The 10,598-nt window shown below is 42.5% G+C and overlaps 1 long non-coding RNA gene across 2 annotated transcripts; it reads right to left on the bottom strand.

Annotated features, from left to right (window-relative positions):
* Window positions 1–3,171: 3,171 nt before the first annotated feature.
* Window positions 3,172–10,456, bottom strand: LOC120497233. 2 transcript variants are annotated; one of them, XR_005626459.1, is made up of 4 exons: window positions 9,664–10,456; window positions 8,604–8,772; window positions 4,398–4,640; window positions 3,172–3,257 (listed from the first exon to the last, which is right to left on the bottom strand). It is a non-coding gene; the product is annotated as an uncharacterized LOC120497233 (long non-coding RNA). The 2 variants fall into 2 exon arrangements; XR_005626458.1 differs by lacking the exon at window positions 3,172–3,257 and having other exon boundaries at window positions 3,350–4,640.
* Between the last annotated feature and the right edge of the window lie 142 nt (window positions 10,457–10,598).

The raw sequence follows: 10,598 nt of genomic DNA, 5'->3' as shown, positions 1-10,598 counted from the left end.
GCCGCCGCTGCTGCACCGTCCGGGCGCCGGGGTCGTCCCGGCCCCATCAAGGCCGGGCCGCGCCGAGGGGGCCGCGGAGGGAGCGGGGCCGCTCCCCGCGGCGGCTGGTGGCCATCTTAGTCCTCCTCCTCCTCCTCGGCGCCGCGTGGCCCCTCCCCGCCCGGCTGCCAGCGCTGCCTCCTCCCTCCGCTCCTCCTCCTCCTCCTCCCACTGCTCCCGGCTGGCTGGGGTCGGTCCCGGGGCCCGGCGAGGCCGCCCGAGGAGAGCCGGCTGGTCCTGGCAGGCCGCGGGCCCGCTTTTTAGTTCTGGGGCTTATTGCAATTATCTCACCTTTTGGAGAGGTGGGTTTGGCTTCTCCCCGTCCTGTGGCAGAATTCCCACCCCGCTAGCCCTGACCGCCCGTGTCCTCTCCCCTCTGCCTCGCCGCCGCAGGCCCGAGCAGCTGACCCCCGAGGAGAAGCCGGCCCGGGCGGGGACCTGGATGTGCCCTGAGAAAGGGAGTGCCGGAGCAAATAACCCACCCTTGAGCTGGGCTTGAGGTGCTTTCCATTATGCTCTTTGTCAGGTGTACGTCTAGGGAAAGTCCTCTGGATATCCCAAGTGCCGACCACAAAGAGGATTGTATATTTGTTCTGAACGACCTCTCACATCTGTATGATCCAGATGTTTCAGCAGAATTAGTTACCCTTTTCCTACTTAATCCAGAACTCCTGTTAAATTGGCGAAGCCGAAGGACTCCTTTTTGTCTGCAGGACTAAACATCGGCTTAGCCTCACGCTGGGCACACAGTGCAGGGTGTAACTGCAACCCCGGGGCAAGCTTCATCCACTTGGACACTCCTGAGGAGCAGTGCAAACGTGTGTCCACACATGTGTGACCAGACATCCTTCTGCCTTTTCCAATCACTTATAAACTCACCTCCTCTAAGAAATCAGCTGATAGCAGCCATTCACTCTCTAGCAGTTTTGTTTGGGGTATTTTTTTGTTTACAAAATCCATTCTGAAGTCTTCATTGAAAAAACAAAATAGCAGTTTGGAGAATCTGGCTGCAGGGGTAAAAGCTGCAATAAACAATGCACAAACAATCCGAGACCTCTGTGTTTCATTGGCAAATTATCACAAACACCAGGAACCAGGACCATCGCCTCTTGCCTGTGCTACAGGGGGTTATTAAAGGAAGCTATGTACTCTGTTGTGCTTGAGGATAAATGGAGTAAACACCATTTATCCATTCTTCTTTCTCTGGCCGTTAGCATCAAATGTGTAAATGTACTTAAATGTTTTTTCTGGCTGATGTTCTGCTGTTCAGCTGGCAGTGGAAGTTATCCAGTCCCATTCGGATGGGAAAAACTGCTTAAAACTTACAGATGTCTTGAGTGGGGCTAGCTCTACTTCAGCTCCTAAGAAGCACTCACTGAAGACAAAAATATAACTCCAAACAAAGAAAGCCTACTTCTCCCAACTGAAAAACAAAATAAGCAAGGAAAAGCGTGTAACATCCTTGCCTACACAATTCCGTGCTGTCTTTACTTGTCAAAGACATCTTCAGGCATTCAAAATTCACTGTGTGGCCAGAAGCAACATCTAGCCTAGCTCAGGAGAACAGTCCAGGCTATAGTTTGGGCTGGAATGGCGCCAACTGTCCCTGTGCAATACCTGTATTTTTTTTCTGTGCAGGACAATCAGTGGTGAACAGGCACCAAGAGAGAAATCACGCAACTGTAATAGGATCAGTGGCAGAAGCTCTTAAGACAGTTGGTATTCTTGTGTCTCTCAGGAAAAACTCAGATTTTATTCCATGTGTATCTTGTTTTGCCCCTCCTAATGAAATGCTTACTTTTGTCTACTTTTTAGACATAGAGCATTGTAACAACTTCTTCCTAACCACTCTTTGCAGCCTCCCATTCCCACATCACCTGCTATAACACCTGAAATTGTCACTGTCTGCTACAGAAAAAAAAAACCAAACATTTCTCTGTGGCTAAGGCCATATAGGAAATGTTACAAGGATAAGAAGGGGAAATGAGGATGTTCAAAACATGAAACTATAGATTTTCTTTCAGGGGATGCCTTTCTGAGGGCACTCACCATGTTCTGTATGCATCATATAACAATGTACACACGGAAAGGAAAGTGTCTGTGTTGGGTTTCTTGCTCTCACATACCAGACTGACATGATTGAAAGCTAAGCTCAGGAGTCAGTGGAAAATATGTTTCTGTTGCAAAACTGCCAAGGTCTCTATCTCAGTCCATTCTAGGCTAACATGCTCTGAATTTTTACAGATGCATCCTCCAGCCATGGCAGTCTAGAAGCAAAAACACAATGAACTCTGCTAGGCAGAATTTGGCCCTGTTTGGTGTTTTCATTCTGAACTGCAGCAGAGGGAAGCAGTGATTCCATCAGCTTGTTCCAACAATTATTTCACTTACTGTGCAAGATGCAGCCTGTGAATGGTACATAGCAGTTACACTTCACAAAACAAACAATCTTCTCCCTGTAATTTACGTGTAGGAGGAGACTTGTATCTTTCTTAGGTAAAGGTTTATCAGGACCTATCTGAGCGAACTCTACTGAGTAAGAATCAAAGCTAACAGAGATGGTGCTGTTCCTAATTCATGGTAAGTAGTGGGAAATCAGCAAAATCCCCCGGGGTGGCAGTGGGAGTTGCAGGGACAGCTGTATGCTATGCCAGATACACGTTTTGCTGCATGCCAAGTTACACTGTTTTTTCCTTCTTGCGCAGCTAATGCTTATTGCATTCCTATTTATAGTTCCCATCTTTTGGTCAGTGGTCACAGTTCCAAAATAAATAATGGTAAGCTGTAATGTTCCATACTGAGTGACACCAGACACTCTTTTTACCTTCTCAGCATCTCTCCCCTCACAAAGCTCATCACAGGTACCTGCTTGTCTTTCTCAGAGAAGGTGAGAAATAGTAATTACGGTGCTATAGTTAGACAAAATATTTACAGTTAATCTTCCTTCCACTTTGCAAAGCAACTGTGCACAAGGGATTGCATCAATAATTTAAAAAGTGGAGATATATTTAAATTTCTTTGCCTTCTTTTTTAGAGGGTAAGGTGAAACTAACACAATTGACTTCCAGCGGTGCAATGCCACTCCACTTTCAGGTGAGATGCTCATATACTTCGATTGCATTTATTTTACACATCTTGGGCATAAAGCTACATCTGTCCTCTTTGTAGATACTAGTTTATGGCAAAGTACAGGCAAATCCAGACCTGGAAAAGAATTGCTACAAGAAAGTGAGATAAAACAGAAGGAATTTTAGTACTTTTTTAATTGGAATTTTTTTTTAACAGAAGAAAATAGCAGTGTTTCCCAAATTTACACAGCCTAATGTTTTAATCATACAGGATTCTTAATACTTCCTCTGAGAATTACTCTTCCCTCCCTCCTTCTTGCTTGTTTACAGATAGTTTTTGGTATTAAATAAGAGGAAGGGTGGGGCTGTCAAGGATCTAGTGCCCCTATCCTGTGACACTCATGTTGAATTTGGCTGAAATTTGAAAAATAAAATAAAAGTAAAGTCCCTTGTCACACATGTTCTTCAGAAAAATAATGGCCTGCTTGTCAGAAGTTAATAAATTATACAATCCCCAAATAGTCTACTACTGAGCTCATAGCATTTGCAAAGCATTAACACAGTCACCAGAGCAGAAACACCAGCAACCTGATGGAGTAACAGTCAAAGAAAGCAGCAGCCAGGGCTGCTACTCCTTCACCCTCTGGGGCCCAGCAATCCAACCCCACTATAAAGAGCCTTTCTTATGCTGTCAGTGTTAGTCACATCGTTCAAATAAACAAACATTTGCATCCCAGTGCTGCAGAATTCAAGTTTAAAGGTAGATGTTTTAAGAATAGTTTGTTACAGCTGGACATAATGTGTAGGTTTTTTTCTTCTAATTCAAAACCACTAACAAAGCAGCATTGAAAGCAATAACATGAGGATGAAGGGAAGAAGCAGAACAGAGGATTGTGAGATAACAGAATTCCCAGCCCACAAAGCTTTAGGCCATGTCTGTAACTGTAAAAAAACCCAGATCTTGCAGTTTAGTTCTCAAAAATCCCTGCTCTGATTCAGATTATTTGTCCAGAATTGAGTTCTTGCAACAGAGGTTACAAGCCTAGTAGCGCATAACTTGACATACATAACTTGTTTATAATGAAATATTATTCAAGGAATAAAGCACTGATAGAAAAGGACACATGCCAAACTTGCTTGTAGACAAGTATTACATTGTGCACGTGTGTATATGGAAAAGAGCATGTAGTTAACAAGAATATCAAATAAACTTCATGATCCGTAATATTTAGAGGATGTGGAAAATTTAGAGGCCAGAGCCGTATTCCGTGGTCTAAATTTTTTGCATACCTGTTTGTTAATGATTCTTTTTAGACTCTCAGACCTGCACAGGGAAAAGGCAACCACAACTTCAAGGGCCTGGATTGTGCATGTCCAATAAAATTAGGAAAAAGGAGCAGGTGGCAACAGAGAAGGTGCAGTTCAGCTGAGGTCATTGTGGCTTACGAAGCCTCAAAGCCTGATGATCCCAGGAGTGAGTCTGAGAGGATGAGATCACACTCAGTGAGGGAAAAATGCTGCCATCTGGTGCCTCTGGAGAAAAAGAAAAAAAAAGAAGAAAAAGAAAAGGATTATGTTGATGGTGTGCTTCATCTGCAGTGGTATCAGTGCTTCTGGTTCAGTTCTGCAGACCTCCAGCTGTCTTTTTGTTGTTAGGAGGTGTTACCATTCTGAAAGTCTTACTTTAAACATGAAAAAGTGCATTTTACAGTGGTTTTCCCACGAGAGGAATATCATTAAGTATTAATGTAGTCTTTAAGGCAATTTTAGGAAAGATGGTTTCAAACAAAGTCACATCTGAGAATAACATAGACCTTATTTATTTTGATGAAGTTATGTATATTCACACCAAGAGATTGCAAAATGCTCTCCTATCACAAATCCTATATATATGTGTATATATATATTACTATTATGTAGTAGAAGAAACTAGTAGTCTGTAAAGTACACCTGAGAGAGAATGGAGACGCTGGATTTGCTGTCAAGTTGAGCGAGAAAGTTTAACAGAATAGGAATTCAATGCATTTCTTTTGCAGAACTGACTTTGACCTTGAGCATCACTGCCCAGCCTCTAATGCCCACTATTTTATCTTATGAGCATTGTAGATTATACTGAGTGCTTGTCAGAAGCCTCAGAGGATACAGGACCAGACACTAAACACCACTTACTTTTATAATTCGCCTTTTACATCAGCCTATTTTGGATTGTTGTTGATAGAACCTCAGAGGATGTGCCAAATATGTACTGAGACACTCCACGGTCTTAGAATGAGGGACTGTTATTTTTGTCTAAGATATTTTTATTTTTACAAGCTTTCACAGAAAGCCATAATGGTAGCTTGGAGAGGTTGAAATTACTGATTAAATTTAAACCCATACATTGCTCTATTTTAGATGTAATAAAGATAGCTCTTTCTGGGAACTTAAATTTGTTTATCCCTTGGCTAAGGGAAAATCTGAGGGTCACAGGTCAGCTTCTGACTAGAAGTAAACCGAATAAAGTGGTTCGTATACCATATTCATTTTTAGACACAGCATTTTTATAACAAAGTGGTCACAAAACCTCAGGAATGAAATCACTCTTGCAGATAAACTAACTCCCTCAACACCATAGATTTCCTAGGAAGATACTCTAATCTAAGAGCAGCTTCAAACTCATGAAGTAACTGAAGGACCAGAGAGTCTTGCAAAGGAATTATTGTACAACTCTGCTGAGCAAAGAAAAGGAACATGTTCCATTTAGTTTCTAGCCTTAATGTATCTACAGCCACTTTATATATGTTTTTCCTAAAACATCCCTACATTTTCATTCAAAACAGAGCTAGGTCCTTATATCACTAGTGTTGCATTGGAAGAACTTGTAGTTTCTTCCTCTCCAATGGCATTGGACTTGCTTATGGATACATGGAGGGAATCTGGATTTTTTAGATGTGTACATAACTTACAATAGCAGAGTAATTTCTTTGACAGTCCCTTGATCATGAACAAATCAGGTACCTTGAAGCCCTTCTAATATTCCTAGTCATATCATATAAAACTAGGTTTAAGAAACAACAAAAAAGTTTTGCCAGTGTCTGTGGCAGCCTTGTTAACAGCAACTTCAGTCGTCAGTCTCCCTTCAAGTTACAGTCTGGGAGGGGCATTTCATTTCACACATAAAAATGATTTTGCACAACTTCCACCTCCAAGTAGGGTAACTGAATCATGTCAGCAAGGTGATCCAAAGAGATTTCTTAGTAGCCAAACTTTTGGCTATTCCCAAGAGATTTGATGAGTGTCTTTGTAGTAGGTTGATAGATGGCTAAACAATCTTCTGAGCAAGCTGTGGGAAACATGGCTGGAAAGAGCCCGTGCCTTATCACTGGGCTTATATTAACCTGGTCTACAGAGTCCACATCTCCACTGGATCATTCTTTAGGTTCCTGCCTTTGGAGAGGAGTGGGAAAACACCAGGCTAAAATAAGCAGGGGTCCAGATATCCATGGCCCAGAGAAGTGGAATTATAGTAGAGATAAGCTACAGCCCTGGTCTTGCCCAATGCTTTCCAAATGACTAGATGTGTTAACCTCTGGGCCCAGGTTGCCACAATACCATGAGATGTCCTTACAAACCCAATTAGTTTCTCAGAATACTTTAGCCATCGGCCTACAATCGCTGCTCAGTGCACTCATCCATCTCAAAACCTCCGTTGCAGGGATAAGAGAAAGATGTAGCATGTCTTAGCTTTTCCTTGATTTATGCAGATGGGTGCAGATAATTGTCTGCCAGCACCATTGTCCATCTGTGCACTAACATATGCTACTTTAAACATGTAAAAATGACACTTTCCTTCAGTCACAAGAGGAAAGCAGTGACTCCTGGCTTTTTTAGGTTATCACTTTAGCCAACCAGCTTTTGCAAAGAAGTTTTTTGGTACACAAAATGGATGCTTAACCATTTCTGGAAGAAGATATGTGCATATATCCCATAGTAAAACTACCACCAACTCAGTATGTGAGTATCAGTTTCCTTACACTTTTTAAATAATTGTTCATACATAAATGCTACCTTAAAGAATGGCTTCTTTCAACACCCAATTGCCACTGCCAGATGTGGAATGTTGGCTTCTGAAAATGAAGCAGACCCCTCAGCTACCCCCTGAAGCAGAAGAAGTGGTTGCAGCCTGATGTAATCTGCTTCTGAAGTTCAAGTCAGCCACATGGCCGATCACACAGGATGGGGTTTGAACCCTGCTTTGCCAGATGCACATTCATCCTAATAATGTTTCTGGCTAGCACGTGCACTTATTCTACTGCAGATGGATAACATGGCTGAAAATAAGGCTTGGGTCTGAAAGACAGCAGTTTCCTGTGTGATTTTAAGCTTGGGGTTTTTTCCCATTAAACTAGCTGATCAAAAAGTACACAAACTAGCTTGCATGTTCATTTTGATCCTCTATCCTCCTCCACCATATGATCCTCTCTTCCTCAAAACACCCAACAGCTTTGTACATTGTCAGCAGTAAGAAACCAAGTACAGGAACCTCCAGAATTTCATGGGCCTTTGACAGAAGGCAGTCCTGAGCATTATTGCACACTTGTCTCTGCATGAGCCACCCTGCTTTCTCAAAACATCTAATGAAGACTCTTGGAAAACAGCCCCTTCCCCTAAACTCTTCCTGAGAACATTCCTTCACTTGTAGCACAAATCTTTCCTGTCAACAAATTTGCTCGCTCTCCTCATAATTTCCTCCTGTGCCCTCTGAAGAGATAAACTGCAAACCCTGCAACTGGCTTTTATTTCCTCATTCAGGCCCTGACCAGAAAGGCATGGGGATATTCTCTTGTCGAGTCATCAGCATAAAATGCTGGCTATCACAACTGAGCAAAGAGATGGCAGTTCCTGCAAAATCTGCGTTCTGGGAAGTGGTCAACAGAGCTTGAATAACCTCTCCTAGCTGGTTAGTACATTAGTAGTTATCCATTAGTACGTCTGAAACATTACATTTTCCAGCAGAGGCTACAGGAAGGAAATCAAGGTAAAGAAGTGATATTTATGAGGAAAATAATGATTACCAATTCAATTGATTCTAAGTATTCCAGGGACCTGTAATACTTAGACTTGTGCAGAAAACACTTCAGCTGTTCCTTCTCCCTATCACCTAATAAGAAATCATGCAAGGAGATTTTTCTCTCCATTTTGAAGGAAAGCCACAAGCCACATTTTTAGAAGAAGAGGAAGTGCCCTGCTTATCTGATCTTACTAAAGCCAAACAGGTGGAAGGCAATGTTTGCAGAAACAATTTGTGCAGTAATTCCATTCTCCAGCATCTTCAAGAGGTGCCAACCTTTTGGCCACCAAGACCTCAGTTATCACTCATAAGGAAGTAATTGATCTAGTTTATTCTGTGATTTGTGACACAATGTGGAGTTATGATGAAAGTGATTCACATTTGGTCAGAGATAAGGACTGTAGAAGAAAAGCTGCTGCCTCTCAACCTGTGTGATACAGACTCACCAGATTCTTCTCATTTCCTCTCACTGGGGAATCGCCCTCAGATACAGAGCCTTCTCATTCTCCTCACCTGGGAATCACAGCTGGTTCTTAAACCTGTGTATTGCCAGTTTGCAATAGGATAAAACTCCTGTGGAAGTGGTCTTCAGTTCGGATTCTACTAGCACAGTGACTGAAAGGGAGAAATTAGGAAAATTTAAACAAATACTAGGACTAAAGCAGAGAACAGCATCCTGACTTCACGGCAGAATTCATGCTAAGATTAGAATTCGTGGTAGACTCACAGTATTGGATTAACTGAAGGGATTTTAACCTTTATGTGCAATCTTAAACAAGAAATATTAATTGGGGGGAGGGAAAATCAATATAATGTTAAGTTACATGATTTGTCTTTTCCTCCATGACTGTCTAAAGACTGGGTGAAGGCAAGAAAAACAAAAAAACTCAAATTATATTGGCACATTTGACTGACTCCCAATACTCAGAGAATCACATCTGTGACAATTTTCCAGCAGTAAAAAAACTTCTAAATTAAAGGTGAGATTGCTTAGTCATCAGGACTTGGTGGCGTAGTTGTACCTGCTGTAGGGGATTGTATTACATGACCTATGATTACCATTCTATTCCTACTTCTCTGTTGCACAAACTGCCCAGCAGAATTCCTAAAATTGAAAGGTGACTCAATCTCCCTATCCAGAAATAACGTTGATATTTTTTGCATGAGTATAAGCTCTAGCTTGCAGTGTGATGATAAAATCCTTCCCGAGACACCCAGGGAAGGTCTCTACCATGTAGGAGTTTCCATCACTGTTCCTAGAGGCTTACTGAGCAATTCACATGCTTCCCACGTACCACATTTCCACCATCTGCAGCTTCCACGTGGTTTCCAGATGTCCTATTGCCACCAGCAGCCGTTTGTGAAGCAGCCTCCAGAGCAGGGCTTTCTCACGTTTCCAGGGCAATGCAACACGGCCACACAGCAGCCCCAGCTCACCAAAACACCATCTCCAGCCTACACAGCATCCCACCAGCAGCCAGAAGTCTAAACTCAAGCCAGACTCACCTTGTCTGAATTGCACAAAGTGATTCAGAGCAAGAGGAATTATCTCCAGCAGGCTGCAGAGGGGATTTTTTTTAAGATGGATTGCAGGGGGTGAGAGCTGCTTGCAAGAGACGGGTGCCAGGAAGGGGATAGAGCTTTTGAAGGATGGAAGTGTTTTCTAATGGAGATGGCCTGAAGAATATGATTTGTGTGCTTGAGCAGGTCCAACCAGGCTGGCCAGCTTCAGTAAGGAAGTGCTGTGTGTTCCTTCCTGATCATGGAGACAGATTTCAGAGTTGGCTATTTTGCACAACTGCTTTCATTTCGGGTCATCTCAGTCCATACAGAAAAACCTTCATCTGCTTCCTCTATCATTCTCTTTCCAAAATACAGAAAAGCCTTCTTTTAGGTTTTTTGTTTTTGTTTTTTCTCAATGAGCAGATGAGAAGCATAAGTGGCCAATTCACAAGGATGGTCTGTCCCAAAATTGCAGGAGGCATTTGCATGCTCTTGTGAAAAAGATGTGTCACCTTAGTAGATTACTTGATTTTCAAGTTGTCGCACCTAGACGAAGTCATACGGTAGAAACTCACTTGGTGTTTTAAACAGCTTGTTCTGGCAAAGTGCTATCTTTCCCTCCGGTTTGGGGAGTTTGGTCTGTGAATACAGCTAATTTAGGCATTATACTGCATTCTCTTGGCTGGGTGGGTGTTGGATCAGGTGCTTGTGGCTCTGTGGGACCACCAGGTAGGTGCACTCTGCAAGACCATCCTCAGTGCCAAGGGCTGCAGGCTTGCCTTCAGGGTGGCTGGAACACGAGAATGTCACCCTTGCACCTAATATCCAAAAATCCGCAAAAAACATTCTCAAGCCTCTGTATTGAGGGGTTTTTTTGGGTTTTTTTTTTGTTTTTTTTTTTTTTTTTTTTTTTTTTTTTTTTTAATCCTTTGAGGGGG

Source organism: Passer montanus, unplaced genomic scaffold (genome assembly GCF_014805655.1).
Source record: "Passer montanus isolate IOZ18808 unplaced genomic scaffold, ASM1480565v1 scaffold125, whole genome shotgun sequence".
NCBI classification, from domain to species: Eukaryota; Metazoa; Chordata; class Aves; order Passeriformes; family Passeridae; genus Passer; species Passer montanus.
This window is presented reverse-complemented; position numbering and strand designations above follow the sequence as displayed.